The 22238-nt window shown below is 45.8% G+C and overlaps 25 non-coding genes and 3 pseudogenes across 25 annotated transcripts; all 28 read left to right on the forward strand.

The window, feature by feature from the left end:
* The first annotated feature begins 3541 nt into the window (after nt 1-3541).
* Nucleotides 3542-3705, forward strand: LOC134995362 (U1 spliceosomal RNA). Its single transcript, XR_010198161.1, has one exon. It is a non-coding gene; the product is annotated as a U1 spliceosomal RNA (small nuclear RNA).
* Nucleotides 3706-3857: 152 nt separating this feature from the next.
* LOC134995375 (U1 spliceosomal RNA) lies at nt 3858-3999 on the forward strand (annotated as a pseudogene).
* A 692-nt stretch (nt 4000-4691) lies between these two features.
* Nucleotides 4692-4855, forward strand: LOC134995379 (U1 spliceosomal RNA). Its single transcript, XR_010198175.1, has one exon. It is a non-coding gene; the product is annotated as a U1 spliceosomal RNA (small nuclear RNA).
* A 152-nt stretch (nt 4856-5007) lies between these two features.
* LOC134995372 (U1 spliceosomal RNA) lies at nt 5008-5170 on the forward strand. Its single transcript, XR_010198170.1, has one exon. It is a non-coding gene; the product is annotated as a U1 spliceosomal RNA (small nuclear RNA).
* Nucleotides 5171-5836: 666 nt separating this feature from the next.
* Nucleotides 5837-6000, forward strand: LOC134995358 (U1 spliceosomal RNA). Its single transcript, XR_010198157.1, has one exon. It is a non-coding gene; the product is annotated as a U1 spliceosomal RNA (small nuclear RNA).
* A 152-nt stretch (nt 6001-6152) lies between these two features.
* LOC134995368 (U1 spliceosomal RNA) lies at nt 6153-6315 on the forward strand. The gene has a single exon (XR_010198167.1). It is a non-coding gene; the product is annotated as a U1 spliceosomal RNA (small nuclear RNA).
* A 671-nt stretch (nt 6316-6986) lies between these two features.
* Nucleotides 6987-7150, forward strand: LOC134995352 (U1 spliceosomal RNA). The gene has a single exon (XR_010198151.1). It is a non-coding gene; the product is annotated as a U1 spliceosomal RNA (small nuclear RNA).
* Nucleotides 7151-7302: 152 nt separating this feature from the next.
* On the forward strand, nt 7303-7465 carry LOC134995373 (U1 spliceosomal RNA). The gene has a single exon (XR_010198171.1). It is a non-coding gene; the product is annotated as a U1 spliceosomal RNA (small nuclear RNA).
* Nucleotides 7466-8137: 672 nt separating this feature from the next.
* On the forward strand, nt 8138-8301 carry LOC134995360 (U1 spliceosomal RNA). Its single transcript, XR_010198159.1, has one exon. It is a non-coding gene; the product is annotated as a U1 spliceosomal RNA (small nuclear RNA).
* A 152-nt stretch (nt 8302-8453) lies between these two features.
* On the forward strand, nt 8454-8595 carry LOC134995376 (U1 spliceosomal RNA; annotated as a pseudogene).
* A 692-nt stretch (nt 8596-9287) lies between these two features.
* On the forward strand, nt 9288-9451 carry LOC134995357 (U1 spliceosomal RNA). Its single transcript, XR_010198156.1, has one exon. It is a non-coding gene; the product is annotated as a U1 spliceosomal RNA (small nuclear RNA).
* Nucleotides 9452-9603: 152 nt separating this feature from the next.
* LOC134995371 (U1 spliceosomal RNA) lies at nt 9604-9739 on the forward strand (annotated as a pseudogene).
* A 698-nt stretch (nt 9740-10437) lies between these two features.
* Nucleotides 10438-10601, forward strand: LOC134995353 (U1 spliceosomal RNA). Its single transcript, XR_010198152.1, has one exon. It is a non-coding gene; the product is annotated as a U1 spliceosomal RNA (small nuclear RNA).
* Nucleotides 10602-10753: 152 nt separating this feature from the next.
* Nucleotides 10754-10916, forward strand: LOC134995370 (U1 spliceosomal RNA). The gene has a single exon (XR_010198169.1). It is a non-coding gene; the product is annotated as a U1 spliceosomal RNA (small nuclear RNA).
* A 646-nt stretch (nt 10917-11562) lies between these two features.
* On the forward strand, nt 11563-11726 carry LOC134995359 (U1 spliceosomal RNA). The gene has a single exon (XR_010198158.1). It is a non-coding gene; the product is annotated as a U1 spliceosomal RNA (small nuclear RNA).
* A 152-nt stretch (nt 11727-11878) lies between these two features.
* LOC134995377 (U1 spliceosomal RNA) lies at nt 11879-12041 on the forward strand. Its single transcript, XR_010198173.1, has one exon. It is a non-coding gene; the product is annotated as a U1 spliceosomal RNA (small nuclear RNA).
* A 671-nt stretch (nt 12042-12712) lies between these two features.
* LOC134995354 (U1 spliceosomal RNA) lies at nt 12713-12876 on the forward strand. Its single transcript, XR_010198153.1, has one exon. It is a non-coding gene; the product is annotated as a U1 spliceosomal RNA (small nuclear RNA).
* A 152-nt stretch (nt 12877-13028) lies between these two features.
* On the forward strand, nt 13029-13191 carry LOC134995369 (U1 spliceosomal RNA). Its single transcript, XR_010198168.1, has one exon. It is a non-coding gene; the product is annotated as a U1 spliceosomal RNA (small nuclear RNA).
* A 671-nt stretch (nt 13192-13862) lies between these two features.
* On the forward strand, nt 13863-14026 carry LOC134995356 (U1 spliceosomal RNA). The gene has a single exon (XR_010198155.1). It is a non-coding gene; the product is annotated as a U1 spliceosomal RNA (small nuclear RNA).
* A 152-nt stretch (nt 14027-14178) lies between these two features.
* LOC134995366 (U1 spliceosomal RNA) lies at nt 14179-14341 on the forward strand. The gene has a single exon (XR_010198165.1). It is a non-coding gene; the product is annotated as a U1 spliceosomal RNA (small nuclear RNA).
* Nucleotides 14342-15012: 671 nt separating this feature from the next.
* Nucleotides 15013-15176, forward strand: LOC134995364 (U1 spliceosomal RNA). The gene has a single exon (XR_010198163.1). It is a non-coding gene; the product is annotated as a U1 spliceosomal RNA (small nuclear RNA).
* A 152-nt stretch (nt 15177-15328) lies between these two features.
* On the forward strand, nt 15329-15491 carry LOC134995374 (U1 spliceosomal RNA). Its single transcript, XR_010198172.1, has one exon. It is a non-coding gene; the product is annotated as a U1 spliceosomal RNA (small nuclear RNA).
* A 671-nt stretch (nt 15492-16162) lies between these two features.
* Nucleotides 16163-16326, forward strand: LOC134995363 (U1 spliceosomal RNA). Its single transcript, XR_010198162.1, has one exon. It is a non-coding gene; the product is annotated as a U1 spliceosomal RNA (small nuclear RNA).
* Nucleotides 16327-16478: 152 nt separating this feature from the next.
* Nucleotides 16479-16641, forward strand: LOC134995365 (U1 spliceosomal RNA). The gene has a single exon (XR_010198164.1). It is a non-coding gene; the product is annotated as a U1 spliceosomal RNA (small nuclear RNA).
* A 671-nt stretch (nt 16642-17312) lies between these two features.
* On the forward strand, nt 17313-17476 carry LOC134995361 (U1 spliceosomal RNA). Its single transcript, XR_010198160.1, has one exon. It is a non-coding gene; the product is annotated as a U1 spliceosomal RNA (small nuclear RNA).
* Nucleotides 17477-17628: 152 nt separating this feature from the next.
* On the forward strand, nt 17629-17791 carry LOC134995367 (U1 spliceosomal RNA). Its single transcript, XR_010198166.1, has one exon. It is a non-coding gene; the product is annotated as a U1 spliceosomal RNA (small nuclear RNA).
* A 671-nt stretch (nt 17792-18462) lies between these two features.
* On the forward strand, nt 18463-18626 carry LOC134995355 (U1 spliceosomal RNA). The gene has a single exon (XR_010198154.1). It is a non-coding gene; the product is annotated as a U1 spliceosomal RNA (small nuclear RNA).
* A 152-nt stretch (nt 18627-18778) lies between these two features.
* On the forward strand, nt 18779-18941 carry LOC134995378 (U1 spliceosomal RNA). Its single transcript, XR_010198174.1, has one exon. It is a non-coding gene; the product is annotated as a U1 spliceosomal RNA (small nuclear RNA).
* Nucleotides 18942-22238: the final 3297 nt, after the last annotated feature.

Here is a 22238-nt window from a genome sequence, read left to right on the forward strand (position 1 = left end):
GGCGCAATCAGTTAGTATGTACGGCTATTAACCATAAGGTTGGTGGTTCAATCCCACCCAGGAACCTAATTGACCTTGTTATCAGATTTTGGTGATCTTTAAGTAGACAAGTCAAAATTTCAAACCCCCTGTTATGGTTTAGGGTACCTGGCCTTCTCTGATGTAATCAGAGTTAGATTTGATTCAGTGATTTTATAAAAACAGCTAGGAAGCACAATTTAGCAGTGGGTTGCAGAGAAAAAAAATATGCTGGCAGAAAAATCCAATTGAGTGATTAAACAGCTCTTCATTTTCTGGCTTTATTTTTATGCTAACAAATTTGTTCTCTGAAAAGTGTCCACAAAGCCAAGTCTCTGATTAACACCTTTGTAAGGATGGTTTTTCACCTATTACTAAATTAAACTTGCTTCATTGGAAAGGCAGCAAGATGCATCCTCATTTCAATGTCTACTAAAATAATACAAGTTGACACCAGGAAACATTAACGCCACTGCATCCTTGCTGCTTTCTCATGTGGAAGTCTGTTTAATATGAAGACAAGGTGATATCTAATTAGCACACAGGTAAGGAATTAAGAAAATCTTTATTTAAGGGTGAAGATGTTTCTCACAAAATCGTTGCCCCAATGCATCATTGAAATTCAAGCTGGAAAGATGATTTTAATATATCACTTGTACATTTTGTATTGCTCTTCTGGTGACAATGTAGTTTGTTTTTGTCAATTACCATTTTAATAATAGGGTAAAGAAAATGAAGTGGATTTTTGAAAGAAAACAATACTGTCAATATACTATTAAAACAAATTAAAATGGTAAAAGTTATTGTACTTTAAGTAAAAATAAAAGAGACAAAATATCAATCCCAGTTTTGGATTACTTTAATTAACAAAAAAAAAATGCATATAGCAGAGGATAGTTTCAATCTGCCTACCTCTGGGTTATGGGCCCAGCATGCTTCCATTGCAGTACTCTGCTGCACATGTAAGTTCAAGAGATCCTGAAGCACTCACTCATCATGGGAAAGTACCAATGTGTTTCTTCGTTGGTTGATGGAAGAAACATCTTACAAAAACTCTCCAGATTATTGACTTTTGAAAGTTTTTCTAGGAAACGTTTTAGATGAATGCTTATTAGCATTTGTCAGTATGTACTTTTGCAAAGTGTCTCTGTGGCGCAATCAGTTAGTGTGTACGGCAATTAACCAAAAGGTTAGTGGTTCAATCCCACCCAGGGACGTAATTGACCTTGTTATCAGATTTTGGTGATCTTTAAGTAGACAAGTCAAATTTCATACCCCCTGTTATGGTGTAGGGTACCTGGCCTTCTCTGATGTAATCAGAGTTAGATTTGATTCAGTGATTTTATAAAAACATCTAGGAAGCACAATTTAGCAGTGGGTTGCAGAGAAAAAGAAATATGCTGGCAAAAAAATCAAATTGCGTGATTAAACAGCTCTTCATTTTCTGGCTTTATTTTTATGCTAACAAATTTGTTCTCTGAAAAGTGTCCACAAAGCCAAGTCTCTGATTAACACCTTTGTAGGGATGGTTTTTCACCTATTACTAAATTAAACTTGCTTCATTGGAAAGGCAGCAAGATGTATCCTCATTTCAATGTCTACTGAAATAATACAGGTTGACACCAGGAAACATTAACGCCACTGCATCCTTGCTGCTTTCTCATGTGGAAGTCTGTTTAATGTGAAAACAAGGTGATATCTAATTAGCACACAGGTAAGGAATTAAGAAAATCTTTATTTAAGGGTGAAGATGTTTCTCACAAAATTGTTGACCCAATGCATCATTGAAATTCAAGCTGGAAAGATGATTTTAATATATCACTTGTACATTTTGTATTGCTCTTCTGGTGACAATGTAGTTTGTTTTTGTCAATTACCATTTTAATAATAGGGTAAAGAAAATGAAGTGGATTTTTGAAAGAAAACAATACTGTCAATATACTATTAAAACAAATTAAAATGGTAAAAGTTATTGTACTTTAAGTAAAAATAAAACAGACAAAATATCAATCCCAGTTTTGGATTACTTTAATTAACAAACAAAAAAATGCATATAGCAGAGGATAGTTTCAATCTGCCTACCTCTGGGTTATGGGCCCAGCATGCTTCCATTGCAGTACTCTGCTGCACATGTAAGTTCAAGAGATCCTGAAGCACTCACTCATCATGGGAAAGTACCAATGTGTTTCTTCGTTGGTTGATGGAAGAAACATCTTACAAAAACTTTCCAGATTATTGACTTTTTAAAGTTTTTCTAGGAAACGTTTTAGATGAATGCTTATTAGCCTTTGTCAGTATGGACTTTTGCAAAGTGTCTCTGTGGCGCAATCAGTTAGTATGTACGGCTATTAACCAAAAGGTTGGTGGTTCAATCCCACCCAGGGACCTAATTGACCTTGTTATCAGATTTTGGTGATCTTTAAGTAGACAGTCAAAATTTCATACCCCCTTTTATGGTGTAGGGTGCCTGGCCTTCTCTGATGTAATCAGAGTTAGATTTGATTCAGTGATTTTATAAAAACAGCTAGGAAGCACAATTTAGCAGTGGGTTGCAGAGAAAAAAAATATGCTGGCAGAAAAATCCAATTGAGTGATTAAACAGCTCTTTATTTTCTGGCTTTATTTTTATGCTAACAAATTTGTTCTCTGAAAAGTGTCCACAAAGCCAAGTCTCTGATTAACACCTTTGTAAGGATGGTTTTTCACCTATTACTAAATTAAACTTGCTTCATTGGAAAGGCAGCAAGATGCATCCTCATTTCAATGTCTACTGAAATAATACAGGTTGACACCAGGAAACATTAACGCCACTGCATCCTTGCTGCTTTCTCATGTGGAAGTCTGTTTAATGTGAAAACAAGGTGATATCTAATTAGCACACAGGTAAGGAATTAAGAAAATCTTTATTTAAGGGTGAAGATGTTTCTCACAAAATCGTTGCCCCAATGCATCATTGAAATTCAAGCTGGAAAGATGATTTTAATATATCACTTGTACATTTTGTATTGCTCTTCTGGTGACAATGTAGTTTGTTTTTGTCAATTACCATTTTAATAATAGGGTAAAGAAAATGAAGTGGATTTTTGAAAGAAAACAATACTGTCAATATACTATTAAAACAAATTAAAATGGTAAAAGTTATTGTACTTTAAGTAAAAATAAAAGAGACAAAATATCAATCCCAGTTTTGGATTACTTTAATTAACACAAAAAAAATGCATATAGCAGAGGATAGTTTCAATCTGCCTACCTCTGGGTTATGGGCCCAGCATCACTGTATGCAAATCCGTCTTCTGCAGACCTTCCCCCAGGAATGCTTGTACTAGTTGTTGCATTTGGTTTGTTGTTTGGGGGTGCTTCAGTATTAGGCAGCCTTCTGCCCTCCCATGTTCATTTGAAAATATGTGTTCTCCCTGCAGTTGTTGTCCCCAGATGAGAGTTCCCTTGTGCTGCCTCAGTTGAATCGCCTTTACTTGACAGAGATGTGCCTGAGCAGCGGCCCTCCCCAGCCCTATCCCAAATCATACTTATTTTGCATAGGAGATATCATGGTCATGAAGATTGTTCTCCCAGGGTGAGGTTCATTCATTGCATTCTGGGTATGATGACCCCTGTGATTTCCCCAAATATGGGAAACTCGACTGCATTATTTGTGGTAGTGGGGGACTGTGTTTGTGCTTTCCTCTGGTCAGCTCTGGTAAAAGTCAGATTTCTTTGTCTCAGATCTTCCTCTAGCCTTGTTCTTCTTTCGAGAGTTCCCTTGTGCTGCCTCAGTTGGATCTCCTTCACTTGACAGGGGGGTGCCCGAGCAGCGACCCTCCCCAGCTCTAGCCCAACTCCTACTTACCTGCCAGGTGAGATACTATGATCAGGAAGGTGCTTCTCCCAGGGCAAGGCTCACCCATTGCACTCTGGGTGTGCTGCCCCTTTGATTTCCCCAAATGTGGGACACTTGACTGCATAATTTGTGTTTCCCCTGGTCGGCTCTCATATAATTCAGATCTCTTTGTCTCAGGTCTCTCTTCAGCCTAGTTTGCTGTCTGTTTCCACTTCTCTTTTCTTGAGCCGCTCCCTTCTATGCCCTTGCACACTAGCCTGACTTCTCCCATCTGCTTACTTTGTGCCTTCCAACGCACAATGCGAACTACAGGTAGTGCTGCAGGGCCCACACCCTTTTACTTGCCTTACAGAGCAGCTCTGGAGCTGTTACAGTGCCCAGCTGCTGCAAGAAATCAGCTTGAATGCTTCAGGGGCTGGGGCATAGCCAACATGAGCCCCACACCGAAGGAGGGTGGAGGTGTTTAATGCGAACTAGGGGTCATCCAAGCGCCGCAAAAGGCCGCCATGCCCTGCATGCCCCTTTTCTCTTTTCATATGCAGACGAGGGTTGAAGCCAACTTTGACCCACTGCTTGGATGACATCACCATATGCAAATCCATCTGCTGCAGGCCTTCCCCCAGGAATGCTTGCACTAGTTGTTGCATTTGGTTTGTTGTTTGGGGGTGCTTCAGTATTAGGCAGCCTTCTGCCCTCCCATGTTCATCTGAAAATATGTGTTCTCCCTGCAGTTGTTGTCCCCAGATGAGAGTTCCCTTGTGCTGCCTCAGTTGAATCTCCTTTACTTGACAGAGATGTGCCTGAGCAGCGGCCCTCCCCAGCCCTATCCCAAATCATACTTATTTTGCATAGGAGATACCATGGTCATGAAGATTGTTCTCCCAGGGTGAGGTTCATTCATTGCATTCTGGGTATGCTGACCCCTGTGATTTCCCCAAATGTGGGAAACTCGACTGCATTATTTGTGGTAGTGGGGGACTGTGTTTGTGCTTTCCTCTGGTCAGCTCTGGTAAAAGTCAGATTTCTTTGTCTCAGATCTTCCTCTAGCCTTGTTCTTCTTTCGAGAGTTCCCTTGTGCTGCCTCAGTTGGATCTCCTTCACTTGACAGGGGGGTGCCCGAGCAGCGACCCTCCCCAGCTCTAGCCCAACTCCTACTTACCTGCCAGGTGAGATACTATGATCATGAAGGTGCTTCTCCCAGGGCAAGGCTCATCCATTGCACTCTGGGTGTGCTGCTCCTGTGATTTCCCCAAATGTGGGAAACTTGACTGCATAATTTGTGTTTCCACTGGTCGGCTTTCATATAATTCAGATCTCTTTGTCTCAGGTCTCTCTCCAGCCTAGTTTGCTGTCTGTTTCCACTTCTTTTTTTTTTGAGCCCCTCCCTTCTATACCCTTGTGCACTATCCTGACTTCTACTCCTGTCTGCTTACTTTGTGCCTTCCAATGCACAATGCAAACTACAGGTAGTGCTGCAGGGCCCACAACCTTTTACTTGCCTTACAGAGCAGCTCTGGAGCTGTTACAGTGCCAAGCTGCTGCAAGAAATCAGCTTGAATGCTGGGGCATTGCCAATATGAGCCCCACACCGAAGGAGGGTGGGGGTGTTTAATGCGAACTAAGGGTCATCCAAGCGCCGCAAAAGGCCGCCATGCCCTGCATACCCCTTTTCTCTTTTCATATGCAGATGAGGGTTCCAGCCAACTTTGGCCCACTGCTTGGATGACATCACTGTATGCAAATCCGTCTTCTGCAGACCTTCCCCCAGGAATGCTTGTACTAGTTGTTGCATTTGGTTTGTTGTTTGGGGGTGCTTCAGTATTAGGCAGCCTTCTGCCCTCCCATGTTCATTTGAAAATATGTGTTCTCCCTGCAGTTGTTGTCCCCAGATGAGAGTTCCCTTGTGCTGCCTCAGTTGAATCTCCTTTACTTGACAGAGATATGCCTGAGCAGCGGCCCTCCCCAGCCCTATCCCAAATCATACTTATTTTGCATAAGAGATACCATGGTCATGAAGATTGTTCTCCCAGGGTGAGGTTCATTCATTGCATTCTGGGTATGCTGACCCCTGTGATTTCCCCAAATGTGGGAAACTCGACTGCATTATTTGTGGTAGTGGGGGACTGTGTTTGTGCTTTCCTCTGGTCAGCTCTGGTAAAAGTCAGATTTCTTTGTCTCAGATCTTCCTCTAGCCTTGTTCTTCTTTCGAGAGTTCCCTTGTGCTGCCTCAGTTGGATCTCCTTCACTTGACAGGGGGGTGCCCGAGCAGCGACCCTCCCCAGCTCTAGCCCAACTCCTACTTACCTGCCAGGTGAGATACTATGATCAGGAAGGTGCTTCTCCCAGGGCAAGGCTCACCCATTGCACTCTGGGTGTGCTGCTCCTGCGATTTCCCCAAATGTGGGACACTTGACTGCATAATTTGTGTTTCCTCTGGTTGGCTCTCGTATAATTCAGATCTCTTTGTCTCAGGTCTCTCTCCAGCCTAGTTTGCTGTCTGTTTCCACTTCTCTTTTCTTGAGCCGCTCCCTTCTATGCCCTTGCGCACTATCCTGACTTCTCCCGTCTGCTTACTTTGTGCCTTCCAACGCACAATGCGAACTACAGGTAGTGCTGCAGGGCCCACACCCTTTTAGTTGCCTTACAGAGCAGCTCTGGAGCTGTTACAGTGCCCAGCTGCTGCAAGAAATCAGCTGGAATGCTTCAGGGGCTGGGGCATTGCCAACATGAGCCCCACACCGAAGGAGGGTGGGGGTGTTTAATGCGAACTAAGGGTCATCCAAGCGCCGCAAAAGGCCGCCATGCCCTGCATACCCCTTTTCTCTTTTCATATGCAGATGAGGGTTCCAGCCAACTTTGGCCCACTGCTTGGATGACATCACTGTATGCAAATCCGTCTTCTGCAGACCTTCCCCCAGGAATGCTTGTACTAGTTGTTGCATTTGGTTTGTTGTTTGGGGGTGCTTCAGTATTAGGCAGCCTTCTGCCCTCCCATGTTCATTTGAAAATATGTGTTCTCCCTGCAGTTGTTGTCCCCAGATGAGAGTTCCCTTGTGCTGCCTCAGATGAATCTCCTTTACTTGACAGATATATGCCTGAGCAGCGGCCCTCCCCAGCCCTATCCCAAATCATACTTATTTTGCATAGGAGATACCATGGTCATGAAGATTGTTCTCCCAGGGTGAGGTTCATTCATTGCATTCTGGGTATGCTGACCCCTGTGATTTCCCCAAATGTGGGAAACTCGACTGCATTATTTGTGGTAGTGGGGGACTGTGTTTGTGCTTTCCTCTGCTCAGCTCTGGTAAAAGTCAGATTTCTTTGTCTCAGATCTTCCTCTAGCCTTGTTCTTCTTTCGAGAGTTCCCTTGTGCTGCCTCAGTTGGATCTCCTTCACTTGACAGGGGGGTGCTCTAGCAGCGACCCTCCCCAGCTCTAGCCCAACTCCTACTTACCTGCCTGGTGAGATATTATGATCAGGAAGGTGCTTCTCCCAGGGCAAGGCTCACCCATTGCACTCTGGGTGTGCTGCTCCTGCGATTTCCCCAAATGTGGGGCACTTGACTGCATAATTTGTGTTTCCTCTGGTCGGCTCTCGTATAATTCAGATCTCTTTGTCTCAGGTCTCTCTCCAGCCTAGTTTGCTGTCTGTTTCCACTTCTCTTTTCTTGAGCCGCTCCCTTCTATGCCCTTGCGCACTATCCTGACTTCTCCCGTCTGCTTACTTTGTGCCTTCCAACGCACAATGCGAACTACAGGTAGTGCTGCAGGGCCCACACCCTTTTACTTGCCTTACAGAGCAGCTCTGGAGCTGTTACAGTGCCCAGCTGCTGCAAGAAATCAGCTTGAATGCTTCAGGTGCTGGGGCATAGCCAACATGAGCCCCACACCGAAGGAGGGTGGAGGTGTTTAATGCGAATTAGGGGTCATGCAAGCGCCGCAAAAGGCCGCCATGCCCTGCACATCCCTTTTTTCTTTTCATATGCAGACGAGGGTTGAAGCCAACTTTGACCCACTGCTTGGATGACATCACCATATGCAAATCCATCTGCTGCAGGCCTTCCCCCAGGAATGCTTGCACTAGTTGTTGCATTTGGTTTGTTGTTTTTTGGGTGCTTCAGTATTAGGCAGCCTTCTGCCCTCCCATGTTCATCTGAAAATATGTGTTCTCCCTGCAGTTGTTGTCCCCAGATGAGAGTTCCCTTGTGCTGCCTCAGTTGAATCGCCTTTACTTGACAGAGATGTGCCTGAGCAGCGGCCCTCCCCAGCCCTATACCAAATCATACTTATTTTGCATAGGAGATATCATGGTCATGAAGATTGTTCTCCCAGGGTGAGGTTCATTCATTGCATTCTGGGTATGATGACCCCTGTGATTTCCCCAAATGTGGGAAACTCGACTGCATTATTTGTGGTAGTGGGGGACTGTGTTTGTGCTTTCCTCTGGTCAGCTCTGGTAAAAGTCAGATTTCTTTGTCTCAGATCTTCCTCTAGCCTTGTTCTTCTTTCGAGAGTTCCCTTGTGCTGCCTCAGTTGGATCTCCTTCACTTGACAGGGGGGTGCCCGAGCAGCGACCCTCCCCAGCTCTAGCCCAACTCCTACTTACCTGCCAGGTGAGATACTATGATCATATAGGTGCTTCTCCCAGGGCAAGGCTCACCCATTGCACTCTGGGTGTGCTGCCCCTTTGATTTCCCCAAATGTGGGAAACTTGACTGCATAATTTGTGTTTCCCCTGGTCGGCTCTCATATAATTCAGATCTCTTTGTCTCAGGTCTCTCTTCAGCCTAGTTTGCTGTCTGTTTCCACTTCTCTTTTCTTGAGCCGCTCCCTTCTATGCCCTTGCGCACTATCCTGACTTCTCCCATCTGCTTACTTTGTGCCTTCCAACGCACAATGCGAACTACAGGTAGTGCTGCAGGGCCCACACCCTTTTACTTGCCTTACAGAGCAGCTCTGGAGCTGTTACAGTGCCCAGCTGCTGCAAGAAATCAGCTTGAATGCTTCAGGGGCTGGGGCATAGCCAACATGAGCCCCACACCGAAGGAGGGTGGAGGTGTTTAATGCGAACTAGGGGTCATCCAAGCGCCGCAAAAGGCCGCCATGCCCTGCACGCCCCTTTTCTCTTTTCATATGCAGATGAGGGTTGAAGCCAACTTTGACCCACTGCTTGGATGACATCACCATATGCAAATCCATCTGCTGCAGGCCTTCCCCCAGGAATGCTTGTACTAGTAGTTGCATTTGGTTTGTTGTTTGGGGGTGCTTCAGTATTAGGCAGCCTTCTGCCCTCCCATGTTCATCTGAAAATATGTGTTCTCCCTGCAGTTGTTGTCCCCAGATGAGAGTTCCCTTGTGCTGCCTCAGTTGAATCTCCTTTACTTGACAGAGATGTGCCTGAGCAGCGGCCCTCCCCAGCCCTATCCCAAATCATACTTATTTTGCATAGGAGATACCATGGTCATGAAGATTGTTCTCCCAGGGTGAGGTTCATTCATTGCATTCTGAGTATGCTGACCCCTGTGATTTCCCCAAATGTGGGAAACTCGACTGCATTATTTGTGGTAGAGGGGGACTATGTTTGTGCTTTCCTCTGGTCAGCTCTGGTAAAAGTCAGATTTCTTTGTCTCAGATCTTCCTCTAGCCTTGTTCCTCTTTCGAGAGTTCCCTTGTGCTGCCTCAGTTGGATCTCTTTCACTTGACAGGGGGGTTCCCGAGCAGCGACCCTCCCCAACTCTAGCCCAACTCCTACTTACCTGCCAGGTGAGATACTATGATCATGAAGGTGCTTCTCCCAGGGCAAGGCTCACCCATTGCACTCTGGGTGTGCTGCTCCTGCAATTTCCCCAAATGTGGGACACTTGACTGCATAATTTGTGTTTCCCCTTGTCGGCTCTCGTATAATTCAGATCTCTTTGTCTCAGGTCTCTCTCCAGCCTAGTTTGCTGTCTGTTTCCACTTCTCTTTTCTTGAGCCGCTCCCTTCTATGCCCTTGCGCACTATCCTGACTTCTCCCGTCTGCTTACTTTGTGCCTTACAATGCACAATGCAAACTACAGGTAGTGCTGCAGGGCCCACACCCTTTTACTTGCCTTACAGAGCAGCTCTGGAGCTGTTACAGTGCCCAGCTGCTGCAAGAAATCAGCTTGAATGCTTCAGGGGCTGAGGCATAGCCAACATGAGCCCCACACCGAAGGAGGGTGGAGGTGTTTAATGCGAACTAAGGGTCATCCAAGTGCCGCAAAAGGCCGCCATGCCCTGCACGCCCCTTTTCTCTTTTCATATGCAGACGAGGGTTGAAGCCAACTTTGACCCACTGCTTGGATGGCATTACCATATGCAAATCAATCTGCTGCAGGCCTTCCCCCAGGAATGCTTGCACTAGTTGTTGCATTTGGTTTGTTGTTTGGGGGTGCTTCAGTATTAGGCAGCCTTCTGCCCTCCCATGTTCATCTGAAAATATGTGTTCTCCCTGCAGTTGTTGTCCCCAGATGAGAGTTCCCTTGTGCTGCCTCAGTTGAATCTCCTTTACTTGACAGAGATGTGCCTGAGCAGCGGCCCTCCCCAGCCCTATCCCAAATCATACTTATTTTGCATAGGAGATACCATGGTCATGAAGATTGTTCTCCCAGGGTGAGGTTCATTCATTGCATTCTGGGTATGCTGACCCCTGTGATTTCCCCAAATGTGGGAAACTCGACTGCATTATTTGTGGTAGTGGGGGACTGTGTTTGTGCTTTCCTCTGGTCAGCTCTGGTAAAAGTCAGATTTCTTTGTCTCAGATCTTCCTCTAGCCTTGTTCTTCTTTCGAGAGTTCCCTTGTGCTGCCTCAGTTGGATCTCCTTCACTTGACAGGGGGGTGCACGAGCAGCGACCCTCCCCAGCTCTAGCCCAACTCCTATTTACCTGCCAGGTGAGATACCATGATCAGGAAGGTGCTTCTCCCAGGGCAAGGCTCACCCATTGCACTCTGGGTGTGCTGCTCCTGCGATTTCCCCAAATGTGGGACACTTGACTGCATAATTTGTGTTTCCTCTGGTCGGCTCTCATATAATTCAGATCTCTTTGTCTAAGGTATTTCTCCAGCCTAGTTTGCTGTCTGTTTCCACTTCTCTTTTCTTGAGCCGCTCCCTTCTATGCAGTTGCGCACTATCCTGACCTCTCCCGTCTGCTTACTTTGTGCCTTCCAACGCACAATGCATACTACAGGTAGTGCTGCAGGGCCCACACCCTTTTACATGCTTTACAGAGCAACTCTGGAGCTGTTACAGTGCCCAGCTGCTGCAAGAAATCATCTTGAATGCTTCAGGGGCTGGGGCATAGCCAACATGAGCCCCACACCGAAGGAGGGGTCATCCAAGCGCCACAAAAGGACACCATGCCCTGCACATCCCTTTTTTCTTTTCATATGCAGACGAGGGTTGAAGCCAACTTTGACCCACTGCTTGGATGACATCACCATATGCAAATCCATCTGCTGCAGGCCTTCCCCCAGGAATGCTTGCACTAGTTGTTGCATTTGGTTTGTTGTTTGGGGGTGCTTCAGTATTAGGCAGCCTTCTGCCCTCCCATGTTCATCTGAAAATATGTGTTCTCCCTGCAGTTGTTGTCCCCAGATGAGAGTTCCCTTGTGCTGCCTCAGTTGAATCTCCTTTACTTGACAGAGATGTGCCTGAGCAGCGGCCCTCCCCAGCCCTATCCCAAATCATACTTATTTTGCATAGGAGATACCATGGTCATGAAGATTGATCTCCCAGGGTGAGGTTCATTCATTGCATTCTGGGTATGCTGACCCCTGTGATTTCCCCAAATGTGGGAAACTCGACTGCATTATTTGTGGTAGTGGGGGACTGTGTTTGTGCTTTCTTCTGGTCAACTCTGGTAAAAATCAGATTTCTTTGTCTCAGATCTTCCTCTAGCCTTGTTCCTCTTTCGAGATTTCCCTTGTGCTGCCTCAGTTGGATCTCCTTCACTTGACAGGGGGGTACCCGAGCAGCGACCCTCCCCAGCTCTAGCCCAACTCCTACTTACCTGCCAGGTGAGATACTATGATCATGTAGGTGCTTCTCCCAGGGCAAGGCTCACCCATTGCACTCTGGGTTTGCTGCCCCTGTGATTTCCCCAAATGTGGGAAACTTGACTGCATAATTTGTGTTTCCCCTGGTCGTCTCTCGTATAATTCAGATCTCTTTGTCTCAGGTCTCTCTCCAGCCTAGTTTGCTGTCTGTTTCCACTTCTCTTTTCTTGAGCCGCTCCCTTCTATGCCCTTGCGCACTATCCTGACTTCTCCCGTCTGCTTACTTTGTGCCTTCCAACACACAATGCAAACTACAGGTAGTGCTGCAGGGCCCACACCCTTTTACTTGCTTTACAGAACAGCTCTGGAGCTGTTACAGTGCCCAGCTGCTGCAAGAAATCATCTTGAATGCTTCAGGGGCTGGGGCATAGCCAACATGAGCCCCACACCGAAGGAGGGTGGAGATGTTTAATGCGAATTAAGGGTCATCCAAGCGCCACAAAAGGACGCCATGCCCTGCACATCCCTTTTTTCTTTTCATATGCAGACGAGGGTTGAAGCCAACTTTGACCCACTGCTTGGATGACATCACCATATGCAAATCCATCTGCTGCAGGCCTTCCCCCAGGAATGCTTACACTAGTTGTTGCATTTGGTTTGTTGTTTGGGGGTGCTTCAGTATTAGGCAGCCTTCTGCCCTCCCATGTTCATCTGAAAATATGTGTTCTCCCTGCAGTTGTTGTCCCCAGATGAGAGTTCCCTTGTGCTGCCTCAGTTGAATCTCCTTTACTTGACAGAGATGTGCCTGAGCAGCGGCCCTCCCCAGCCCTATCCCAAATCATACTTATTTTGCATAGGAGATACCATGGTCATGAAGATTGTTCTCCCAGGGTGAGGTTCATTCATTGCATTCTGGGTATGCTGACCCCTGTGATTTCCCCAAATGTGGGAAACTCGACTGCATTATTTGTGGTAGTGGGGGACTGTGTTTGTGCTTTCCTCTGCTCAGCTCTGGTAAAAGTCAGATTTCTTTGTCTCAGATCTTCCTCTAGCCTTGTTCTTCTTTCGAGAGTTCCCTTGTGCTGCCTCAGTTGGATCTCCTTCACTTGACAGGGGGGTGCCCGAGCAGCGACCCACCCCAGCTCTAGCCCAACTCCTACTTACCTGCCAGGTGAGATACTATGATCAGGAAGGTGCTTCTCCCAGGGCAAGGCTCACCCATTGCACTCTGGGTGTGCTGCTCCTGTGATTTCCCCAAATGTGGGAAACTTGACTGCATAATTTGTGTTTCCTCTGGTCGGCTCTCGTATAATTCAGATCTCTTTGTCTCAGGTCTTTCTCCAGCCTAGTTTGCTGTCTGTTTCCACTTCTCTTTTCTTGAGCCGCTCCCTTCTATGCCCTTGCGCACTATCCTGACCTCTCCCGTCTGCTTACTTTGTGCCTTCCAACGCACAATGCATACTACAGGTAGTGCTGCAGGGCCCACACCCTTTTACATGCTTTACAGAACAGCTCTGGAGCTGTTACAGTGCCCAGCTGCTGCAAGAAATCATCTTGAATGCTTCAGGGGCTGGGGCATAGCCAACATGAGCCCCACACCGAAGGAGGGTGGAGATGTTTAATGCGAATTAAGGGTCATCCAAGCGCCACAAAAGGACGCCATGCCCTGCACATCCCTTTTTTGTTTTCATATGCAGACGAGGGTTGAAGCCAACTTTGACCCACTGCTTGGATGACATCACCATATGCAAATCCATCTGCTGCAGGCCTTCCCCCAGGAATGCTTACACTAGTTGTTGCATTTGGTTTGTTGTTTGGGGGTGCTTCAGTATTAGGCAGCCTTCTGCCCTCCCATGTTCATCTGAAAATATGTGTTCTCCCTGCAGTTGTTGTCCCCAGATGAGAGTTCCCTTGTGCTTCCTCAGTTGAATCTCTTTTACTTGACAGAGCTGTGCCTGAGCAGCGGCCCTCCCCAGCCCTATCCCAAATCATACTTATTTTGCATAGGAGATACCATGGTCATGAAGATTGTTCTCCCAGGGTGAGGTTCATTCATTGCATTCTGGGTATGCTGACCCCTGTGATTTCCCCAAATGTGGGAAACTCGACTGCATTATTTGTGGTAGTGGGGGACTGTGTTTGTGCTTTCTTCTGGTCAACTCTGGTAAAAGTCAGATTTCTTTGTCTCAGATCTTCCTCTAGCCTTGTTCTTCTTTCGAGAGTTCCCTTGTGCTGCCTCAGTTGGATCTCCTTCACTTGACAGGGGGGTGCCCGAGCAGCGACCCTCCCCAGCTCTAGCCCAACTCCTACTTACCTGCCAGGTGAGATACTATGATCAGGAAGGTGCTTCTCCCAGGGCAAGGCTCACCCATTGCACTCTGGGTGTGCTGCTCCTGCGATTTCCCCAAATGTGGGACACTTGACTGCATAATTTGTGTTTCCTCTGGTCGGCTCTCGTATAATTCAGATCTCTTTGTCTCAGGTCTCTCTCCAGCCTAGTTTGCTGTCTGTTTCCACTTCTCTTTTCTTGAGCCGCTCCCTTCTATGCCCTTGCGCACTATCCTGACTTCTCCCGTCTGCTTACTTTGTGCCTTCCAACGCACAATGCGAACTACAGGTAGTGCTGCAGGGCCCACACCCTTTTAGTTGCCTTACAGAGCAGCTCTGGAGCTGTTACAGTGCCCAGCTGCTGCAAGAAATCAGCTTGAATGCTTCAGGTGCTGGGGCATAGCCAACATGAGCCCCACACCTAAGGAGGGTGGAGGTGTTTAATGCGAATTAGGGGTCATGCAAGCGCCGAAAAAGGCCGCCATGCCCTGCACATCCCTTTTTTCTTTTCATATGCAGACGAGGGTTGAAGCCAACTTTGACCCACTGCTTGGATGACATCACCATATGCAAATCCATCTGCTGCAGGCCTTCCCCCAGGAATGCTTGCACTAGTTGTTGCATTTGGTTTGTTGTTTGGGGGTGCTTCAGTATTAGGCAGCCTTCTGCCCTCCCATGTTAATCTGAAAATATGTGTTCTCCCTGCAGTTGTTGTCCCCAGATGAGAGTTCCCTTGTGCTGCCTCAGTTGAATCTCCTTTACTTGACAGAGATGTGCCTGAGCAGCGGCCCTCCCCAGCCCTATCCCAAATCATACTTATTTTGCATAGGAGATACCATGGTCATGAAGATTGTTCTCCCAGGGTGAGGTTCATTCATTGCATTCTGGGTATGATGACCCCTTTGATTTCCCCAAATGTGGGAAACTCGACTGCATTATTTGTGGTAGTGGGGGACTGTGTTTGTGCTTTCTTCTGGTCAACTCTGGTAAAAATCAGATTTCTTTGTCTCAGATCTTCCTCTAGCCTTGTTCCTCTTTCGAGAGTTCCCTTGTGCTGCCTCAGTTGGATCTCCTTCACTTGACAGGGGGGTACCCGAGCAGCGACCCTCCCCAGCTCTAGCCCAACTCCTACTTACCTGCCAGGTGAGATACTATGATCATGTAGGTGCTTCTCCCAGGGCAAGGCTCACCCATTGCACTCTGGGTGTGCTGCCCCTGTGATTTCCCCAAATGTGGGAAACTTGACTGCATAATTTGTGTTTCCCCTGGTCGTCTCTCGTATAATTCAGATCTCTTTGTCTCAGGTCTCTCTCCAGCCTAGTTTGCTGTCTGTTTCCACTTCTCTTTTCTTGAGCCGCTCCCTTCTATGCCCTTGCGCACTATCCTGACTTCTCCCGTCTGCTTACTTTGTGCCTTCCAACACACAATGCAAACTACAGGTAGTGCTGCAGGGCCCACACCCTTTTACTTGCCTCACAGAGCAGCTCTGGAGCTGTTACAGTACCCAGCTGCTGCAAGAAATCAGCTTGAATGCTTCAGGGGCTGGGGCATTGCCAACATGAGCCCCACACCGAAGGAGGGTGGAGGTGTTTAATGCGAACTAAGGGTCACCCAAGCGCCGCAAAAGGCCGCCATGCCCTGCACGCCCCTTTTCTCTTTTCATATGCAGACGAGGGTTGAAGCCAACTTTGACCCACTGCTTGGATGGCATTACCATATGCAAATCAATCTGCTGCAGGCCTTCCCCCAGGAATGCTTGCACTAGTTGTTGCATTTGGTTTGTTGTTTGGGGGTGCTTCGGTATTAGGCAGCCTTCTGCCCTCCCATGTTCATCAGAAAATATGTGTTCTCCCTGCAGTTGTTGTCCCCAGATGAGAGTTCCCTTGTGCTGCCTCAGTTGAATCGCCTTTACTTGACAGAGATGTGCCTGAGCAGCGGCCCTCCCCAGCCCTATCCCAAATCATACTTATTTTGCATAGGAGATATCATGGTCATGAAGATTGTACTCCCAGGGTGAGGTTCATTCATTGCATTCTGGGTATGATGACCCCTGTGATTTCCCCAAATGTGGGAAACTCGACTGCATTATTTGTGGTAGAGGGGGACTGTGTTTGTGCTTTCCTCTGGTCAGCTCTGGTAAAAGTCAGATTTCTTTGTCTCAGATCTTCCTCTAGCCTTGTTCTTCTTTCGAGAGTTCCCTTGTGCTGCCTCAGTTGGATCTCCTTCACTTGACAGGGGGGTGCCCGAGCAGCGACCCTCCCCAGCTCTAGCCCAACTCCTACTTACCTGCCAGGTGAGATACTATGATCAGGAAGGTGCTTCTCCCAGGGCAAGGCTCACCCATTGCACTCTGGGTGTGCTGCTCCTGCGATTTCCCCAAATGTGGGAAACTTGACTGCATAATTTGTGTTTCCTCTGGTCGGCTCTCGTATAATTCAGATCTCTTTGTCTCAGGTCTTTCTCCAGCCTAGTTTGCTGTCTGTTTCCACTTCTCTTTTCTTGAGCCGCTCCCTTCTATGCCCTTGCGCACTATCCTGACCTCTCCCGTCTGCTTACTTTGTGCCTTCCAACGCACAATGCATACTACAGGTAGTGCTGCAGGGCCCACACCCTTTTACATGCTTTAAAGAACAGCTCTGGAGCTGTTACAGTTCCCAGCTGCTGCAAGAAATCATCTTGAATGCTTCAGGGGCTGGGGCATAGCCAACATGAGCCCCACACCTAAGGAGGGTGGAGGTGTTTAATGCGAATTAGGGGTCATGCAAGCGCCGCAAAAGGCCGCCATGCCCTGCACATCCCTTTTTTCTTTTCATATGCAGACGAGGGTTGAAGCCAACTTTGACCCACTGCTTGGATGACATCACCATATGCAAATCCATCTGCTGCAGGCCTTCCCCCAGGAATGCTTGCACTAGTTGTTGCATTTGGTTTGTTGTTTGGGGGTGCTTCAGTATTAGGCAGCCTTCTGCCCTCCCATGTTCATCTGAAAATATGTGTTCTCCCTGCAGTTGTTGTCCCCAGATGAGAGTTCCCTTGTGCTGCCTCAGTTGAATCGCCTTTACTTGACAGAGATGTGCCTGAGCAGCGGCCCTCCCCAGCCCTATCCCAAATCATACTTATTTTGCATAGGAGATATCATGGTCATGAAGATTGTTCTCCCAGGGTGAGGTTCATTCATTGCATTCTGGGTATGATGACCCCTGTGATTTCCCCAAATGTGGGAAACTCGACTGCATTATTTGTGGTAGAGGGGGACTGTGTTTGTGCTTTCCTCTGGTCAGCTCTGGTAAAAGTCAGATTTCTTTGTCTCAGATCTTCCTCTAGCCTTGTTCTTCTTTCGAGAGTTCCCTTGTGCTGCCTCAGTTGGATCTCCTTCACTTGACAGGGGGGTGCCCGAGCAGCGACCCTCCCCAGCTCTAGCCCAACTCCTACTTACCTGCCAGGTGAGATACTATGATCAGGAAGGTGCTTCTCCCAGGGCAAGGCTCACCCATTGCACTCTGGGTGTGCTGCTCCTGCGATTTCCCCAAATGTGGGACACTTGACTGCATAATTTGTGTTTCCTCTGGTCGGCTCTCGTATAATTCAGATCTCTTTGTCTCAGGTCTCTCTCCAGCCTAGTTTGCTGTCTGTTTCCACTTCTCTTTTCTTGAGCCGCTCCCTTCTATGCCCTTGCGCACTATCCTGACTTCTCCCGTCTGCTTACTTTGTGCCTTCCAACGCACAATGCGAACTACAGGTAGTGCTGCAGGGCCCACACCCTTTTACTTGCCTCACAGAGCAGCTCTGGAGCTGTTACAGTGCCCAGCTGCTGCAAGAAATCAGCTTGAATGCTTCAGGTGCTGGGGCATAGCCAACATGAGCCCCACACCTAAGGAGGGTGGAGGTGTTTAATGCGAATTAGGGGTCATGCAAGCGCCGCAAAAGGCCGCCATGCCCTGCACATCCCTTTTTTCTTTTCATATGCAGACGAGGGTTGAAGCCAACTTTGACCCACTGCTTGGATGACATCACCATATGCAAATCCATCTGCTGCAGGCCTTCCCCCAGGAATGCTTGCACTAGTTGTTGCATTGGGTTTGTTGTTTGGGGGTGCTTCAGTATTAGGCAGCCTTCTGCCCTCCCATGTTCATCTGAAAATATGTGTTCTCCCTGCAGTTGTTGTCCCCAGATGAGAGTTCCCTTGTGCTGCCTCAGTTGAATCTCCTTTACTTGACAGAGATGTGCCTGAGCAGCGGCCCTCCCCAGCCCTATCCCAAATCATACTTATTTTGCATAGGAGATACCATGGTCATGAAGATTGTTCTCCCAGGGTGAGGTTCATTCATTGCATTCTGGGTATGCTGACCCCTGTGATTTCCCCAAATGTGGGAAACTCGACTGCATTATTTGTGGTAGTGGGGGACTGTGTTTGTGCTTTCCTCTGGTCAGCTCTGGTAAAAGCCAGATTTCTGTGTCTCAGATCTTCCTCTAGCCTTGATCTTCTTTCGAGAGTTCTCTTGTGCTGCCTCAGTTGGATCTCCTTCACTTGACAGGGGGGTGCCCGAGCAGCGACCCTCCTCAGCTCTTGCCCAACTCCTACTTACCTGCCAGGTGAGATACTATGATCATGAAGGTGCTTCTCCCAAGGCAAGGCTCACCCATTGCACTCTGTGTGTGCTGCTCCAGCTATTTCCCCAAATGTGGGAAACTCGACTGCATAATTTGTGTTTCCCCTGGTCGGCTCTCGTATAATTCAGATCTCTTTGTCTCAGGTCTCTCTCCAGCCTAGTTTGCTGTCTGTTTCCACTTCTCTTTTCTTGAGCCGCTCCCTTCTATGCCCTTGCGCACTATCCTGACTTCTCCCGTCTGCTTACTTTGTGCCTTCCAACGCACAATGCGAACTACAGGTAGTGCTGCAGGGCCCACACCCTTTTAGTTGCCTTACAGAGCAGCTCTGGAGCTGTTACAGTGCCCAGCTGCTGCAAGAAATCAGCATGAATGTTCTTCGTTGATTGATGGAAGAAACATCTTACAAAAACTCTCCAGATTATTGACTTTTTAAAGTTTTTCTAGGAAACGTTCTAGATGAATGCTTATTAGCGTTTGTCAGAATGTAAGTTTGCAAAGTGTCTCTGTGGCGCAATCAGTTAGCGTGTTCGGTTATTATCTAAAAGGTTGGTGGTTCAATCCCACCCAGGGACGTAATTTACCTTGTGATCAGATTTTGGTGATCTTAAAGTAGACAAGTCAAAATTTCAAACCCCCTGTTATGGTGTGGGTACCTGGCCTTCCCTGATGTAATCAGAGTTAGATTTGATTCAGTGATTTTATAAAAACAGCTAGGAAGCACAATTTAGCAGTAGGTTGCAGAGAAAAAAAAATATGCTGGCAGAAAAATCCAATTGAGTGAATAAACAGCTCTTCATTTTCTGGCTTTATTTTTATGCTAACAAATTTGTTCTCTGAAAAGTGTCCACAAAGCCAAGTCTCTGATTAACACCTTTGTAAGGATGGTTTTTCACCTATTACTAAATTAAACTTGCTTCATTGGAAAGGCAGCAAGATGCATCCTCATTTCAATGTCTACTGAAATAATACAGGTTGACACCAGGAAACATTAACGGCACTGCATCCTTGCTGCTTTCTCATGTGGAAGTCTGTTTAATGTGAAAACAAGGTGATATCTAATTAGCACACAGGTAAGCAATTAAGAAAATCTTTATTTAAGGGTGAAGATGTTTCTCACAAAATCGTTGCCCCAATGCATCATTGAAATTCAACCTGGAAAGATGATTTTAATATATCACTTGTACATTTTGTATTGCTCTTCTGGTGACAATGTAGTTTGTTTTTGTCAATTACCATTTTAATAATAGGGTAAAGAAAATTAAGTGGATTTTTGAAAGAAAACAATACTGTCAATATACTATTAAAACAAATTAAAATGGTAAAAGTTATTGTACTTTAAGTAAAAATAAAAGAGCAAAAATATCCATCCCAGTTTTGGATTACTTTAATTAACAAAAAAAATGCATATAGCAAAGGATAGTTTCAATCTGCCTACCTCTGGGTTATGGGCCCAGCATGCTTCCATTGCAGTACTCTGCTGCACATGTAAGTGCAAGAGATCCTGAAGCACTCACTCATCATGGGAAAGTACCAATGTGTTTCTTTGTTGGTTGATGGAAGAAACATCTTACAAAAACTCTCCAGATTATTGACTTTTTAAAGTTTTTCTAGGAAACGTTCTAGATGAATGCTTATTAGCCTTTGTCAGTATGTACTTTTTGCAAAGTGTCTCTGTGGCGCAATTGGTTAGTGTGTACGGCTATTAACCAAAAGGTTGGTGGTTAAATCCTACCCAGGGACGTAATTGACCTTGTGATCAGATTTTGGTAATATTTAAGTAGACAAGTCAAAATTTCAAACCCCCTCTTATTGTGTAGGGTACCTAGCCTTCTCTGATGTAATCAGAGTTAGATTTGATTCAGTGATTTTATAAAAACAGCTAGGAAGCACAATTTAGCAGTGGGTTGCAGAGAAAAAGAAATATGCTGGCAAAAAAATCCAATTGAGTGATTAAACAGCTCTTCATTTCTGGCTTTATTTTTATGCTAACAAATTTGTTCTCTGAAAAGTGTCCACAAAGCCAAGTCTCTGATTAACACCTTTGTAGGGATGGTTTTTCACGTATTACTAAATTAAACTTGCTTCATTGGAAAGGCAGCAAGATGCATCCTCATTTCAATGTCTACTGAAATAATACAAGTTGACACCAGGAAACATTAACGCCACTGCATCCTTGCTGCTTTCTCATGTGGAAGTCTGTTTAATGTGAAAACAAGGTGATATCTAATTAGCACACAGGTAAGGAATTAAGAAAATCTTTATTTAAGGGTGAAGATGTTTCTCACAAAATCGTTGCCCCAATGCATCATTGAAATTCAAGCTGGAAAGATGATTTTAATATATCACTTGTACATTTTGTATTGCTCTTCTGGTGACAATGTAGTTTGTTTTTGTCAATTACCATTTTAATAATAGGGTAAAGAAAATTAAGTGGATTTTTGAAAGAAAACAATACTGTCAATATACTATTAAAACAAATTAAAATGGTAAAAGTTATTGTACTTTAAGTAAAAATAAAAGAGCAAAAATATCCATCCCAGTTTTGGATTACTTTAATTAACAAAAAAAATGCATATAGCAAAGGATAGTTTCAATCTGCCTACCTCTGGGTTATGGGCCCAGCATGCTTCCATTGCAGTACTCTGCTGCACATGTAAGTGCAAGAGATCCTGAAGCACTCACTCATCATGGGAAAGTACCAATGTGTTTCTTTGTTGGTTGATGGAAGAAACATCTTACAAAAACTCTCCAGATTATTGACTTTTTAAAGTTTTTCTAGGAAACGTTCTAGATGAATGCTTATTAGCCTTTGTCAGTATGTACTTTTTGCAAAGTGTCTCTGTGGCGCAATTGGTTAGTGTGTACGGCTATTAACCAAAAGGTTGGTGGTTAAATCCTACCCAGGGACGTAATTGACCTTGTGATCAGATTTTGGTAATATTTAAGTAGACAAGTCAAAATTTCAAACCCCCTCTTATTGTGTAGGGTACCTAGCCTTCTCTGATGTAATCAGAGTTAGATTTGATTCAGTGATTTTATAAAAACAGCTAGGAAGCACAATTTAGCAGTGGGTTGCAGAGAAAAAGAAATATGCTGGCAAAAAAATCCAATTGAGTGATTAAACAGCTCTTCATTTCTGGCTTTATTTTTATGCTAACAAATTTGTTCTCTGAAAAGTGTCCACAAAGCCAAGTCTCTGATTAACACCTTTGTAGGGATGGTTTTTCACGTATTACTAAATTAAACTTGCTTCATTGGAAAGGCAGCAAGATGCATCCTCATTTCAATGTCTACTGAAATAATACAAGTTGACACCAGGAAACATTAACGCCACTGCATCCTTGCTGCTTTCTCATGTGGAAGTCTGTTTAATGTGAAAACAAGGTGATATCTAATTAGCACACAGGTAAGGAATTAAGAAAATCTT

This window comes from Pseudophryne corroboree, unplaced genomic scaffold (assembly GCF_028390025.1).
Source record: "Pseudophryne corroboree isolate aPseCor3 unplaced genomic scaffold, aPseCor3.hap2 scaffold_1383, whole genome shotgun sequence".
Taxonomy (NCBI): domain Eukaryota; kingdom Metazoa; phylum Chordata; class Amphibia; order Anura; family Myobatrachidae; genus Pseudophryne; species Pseudophryne corroboree.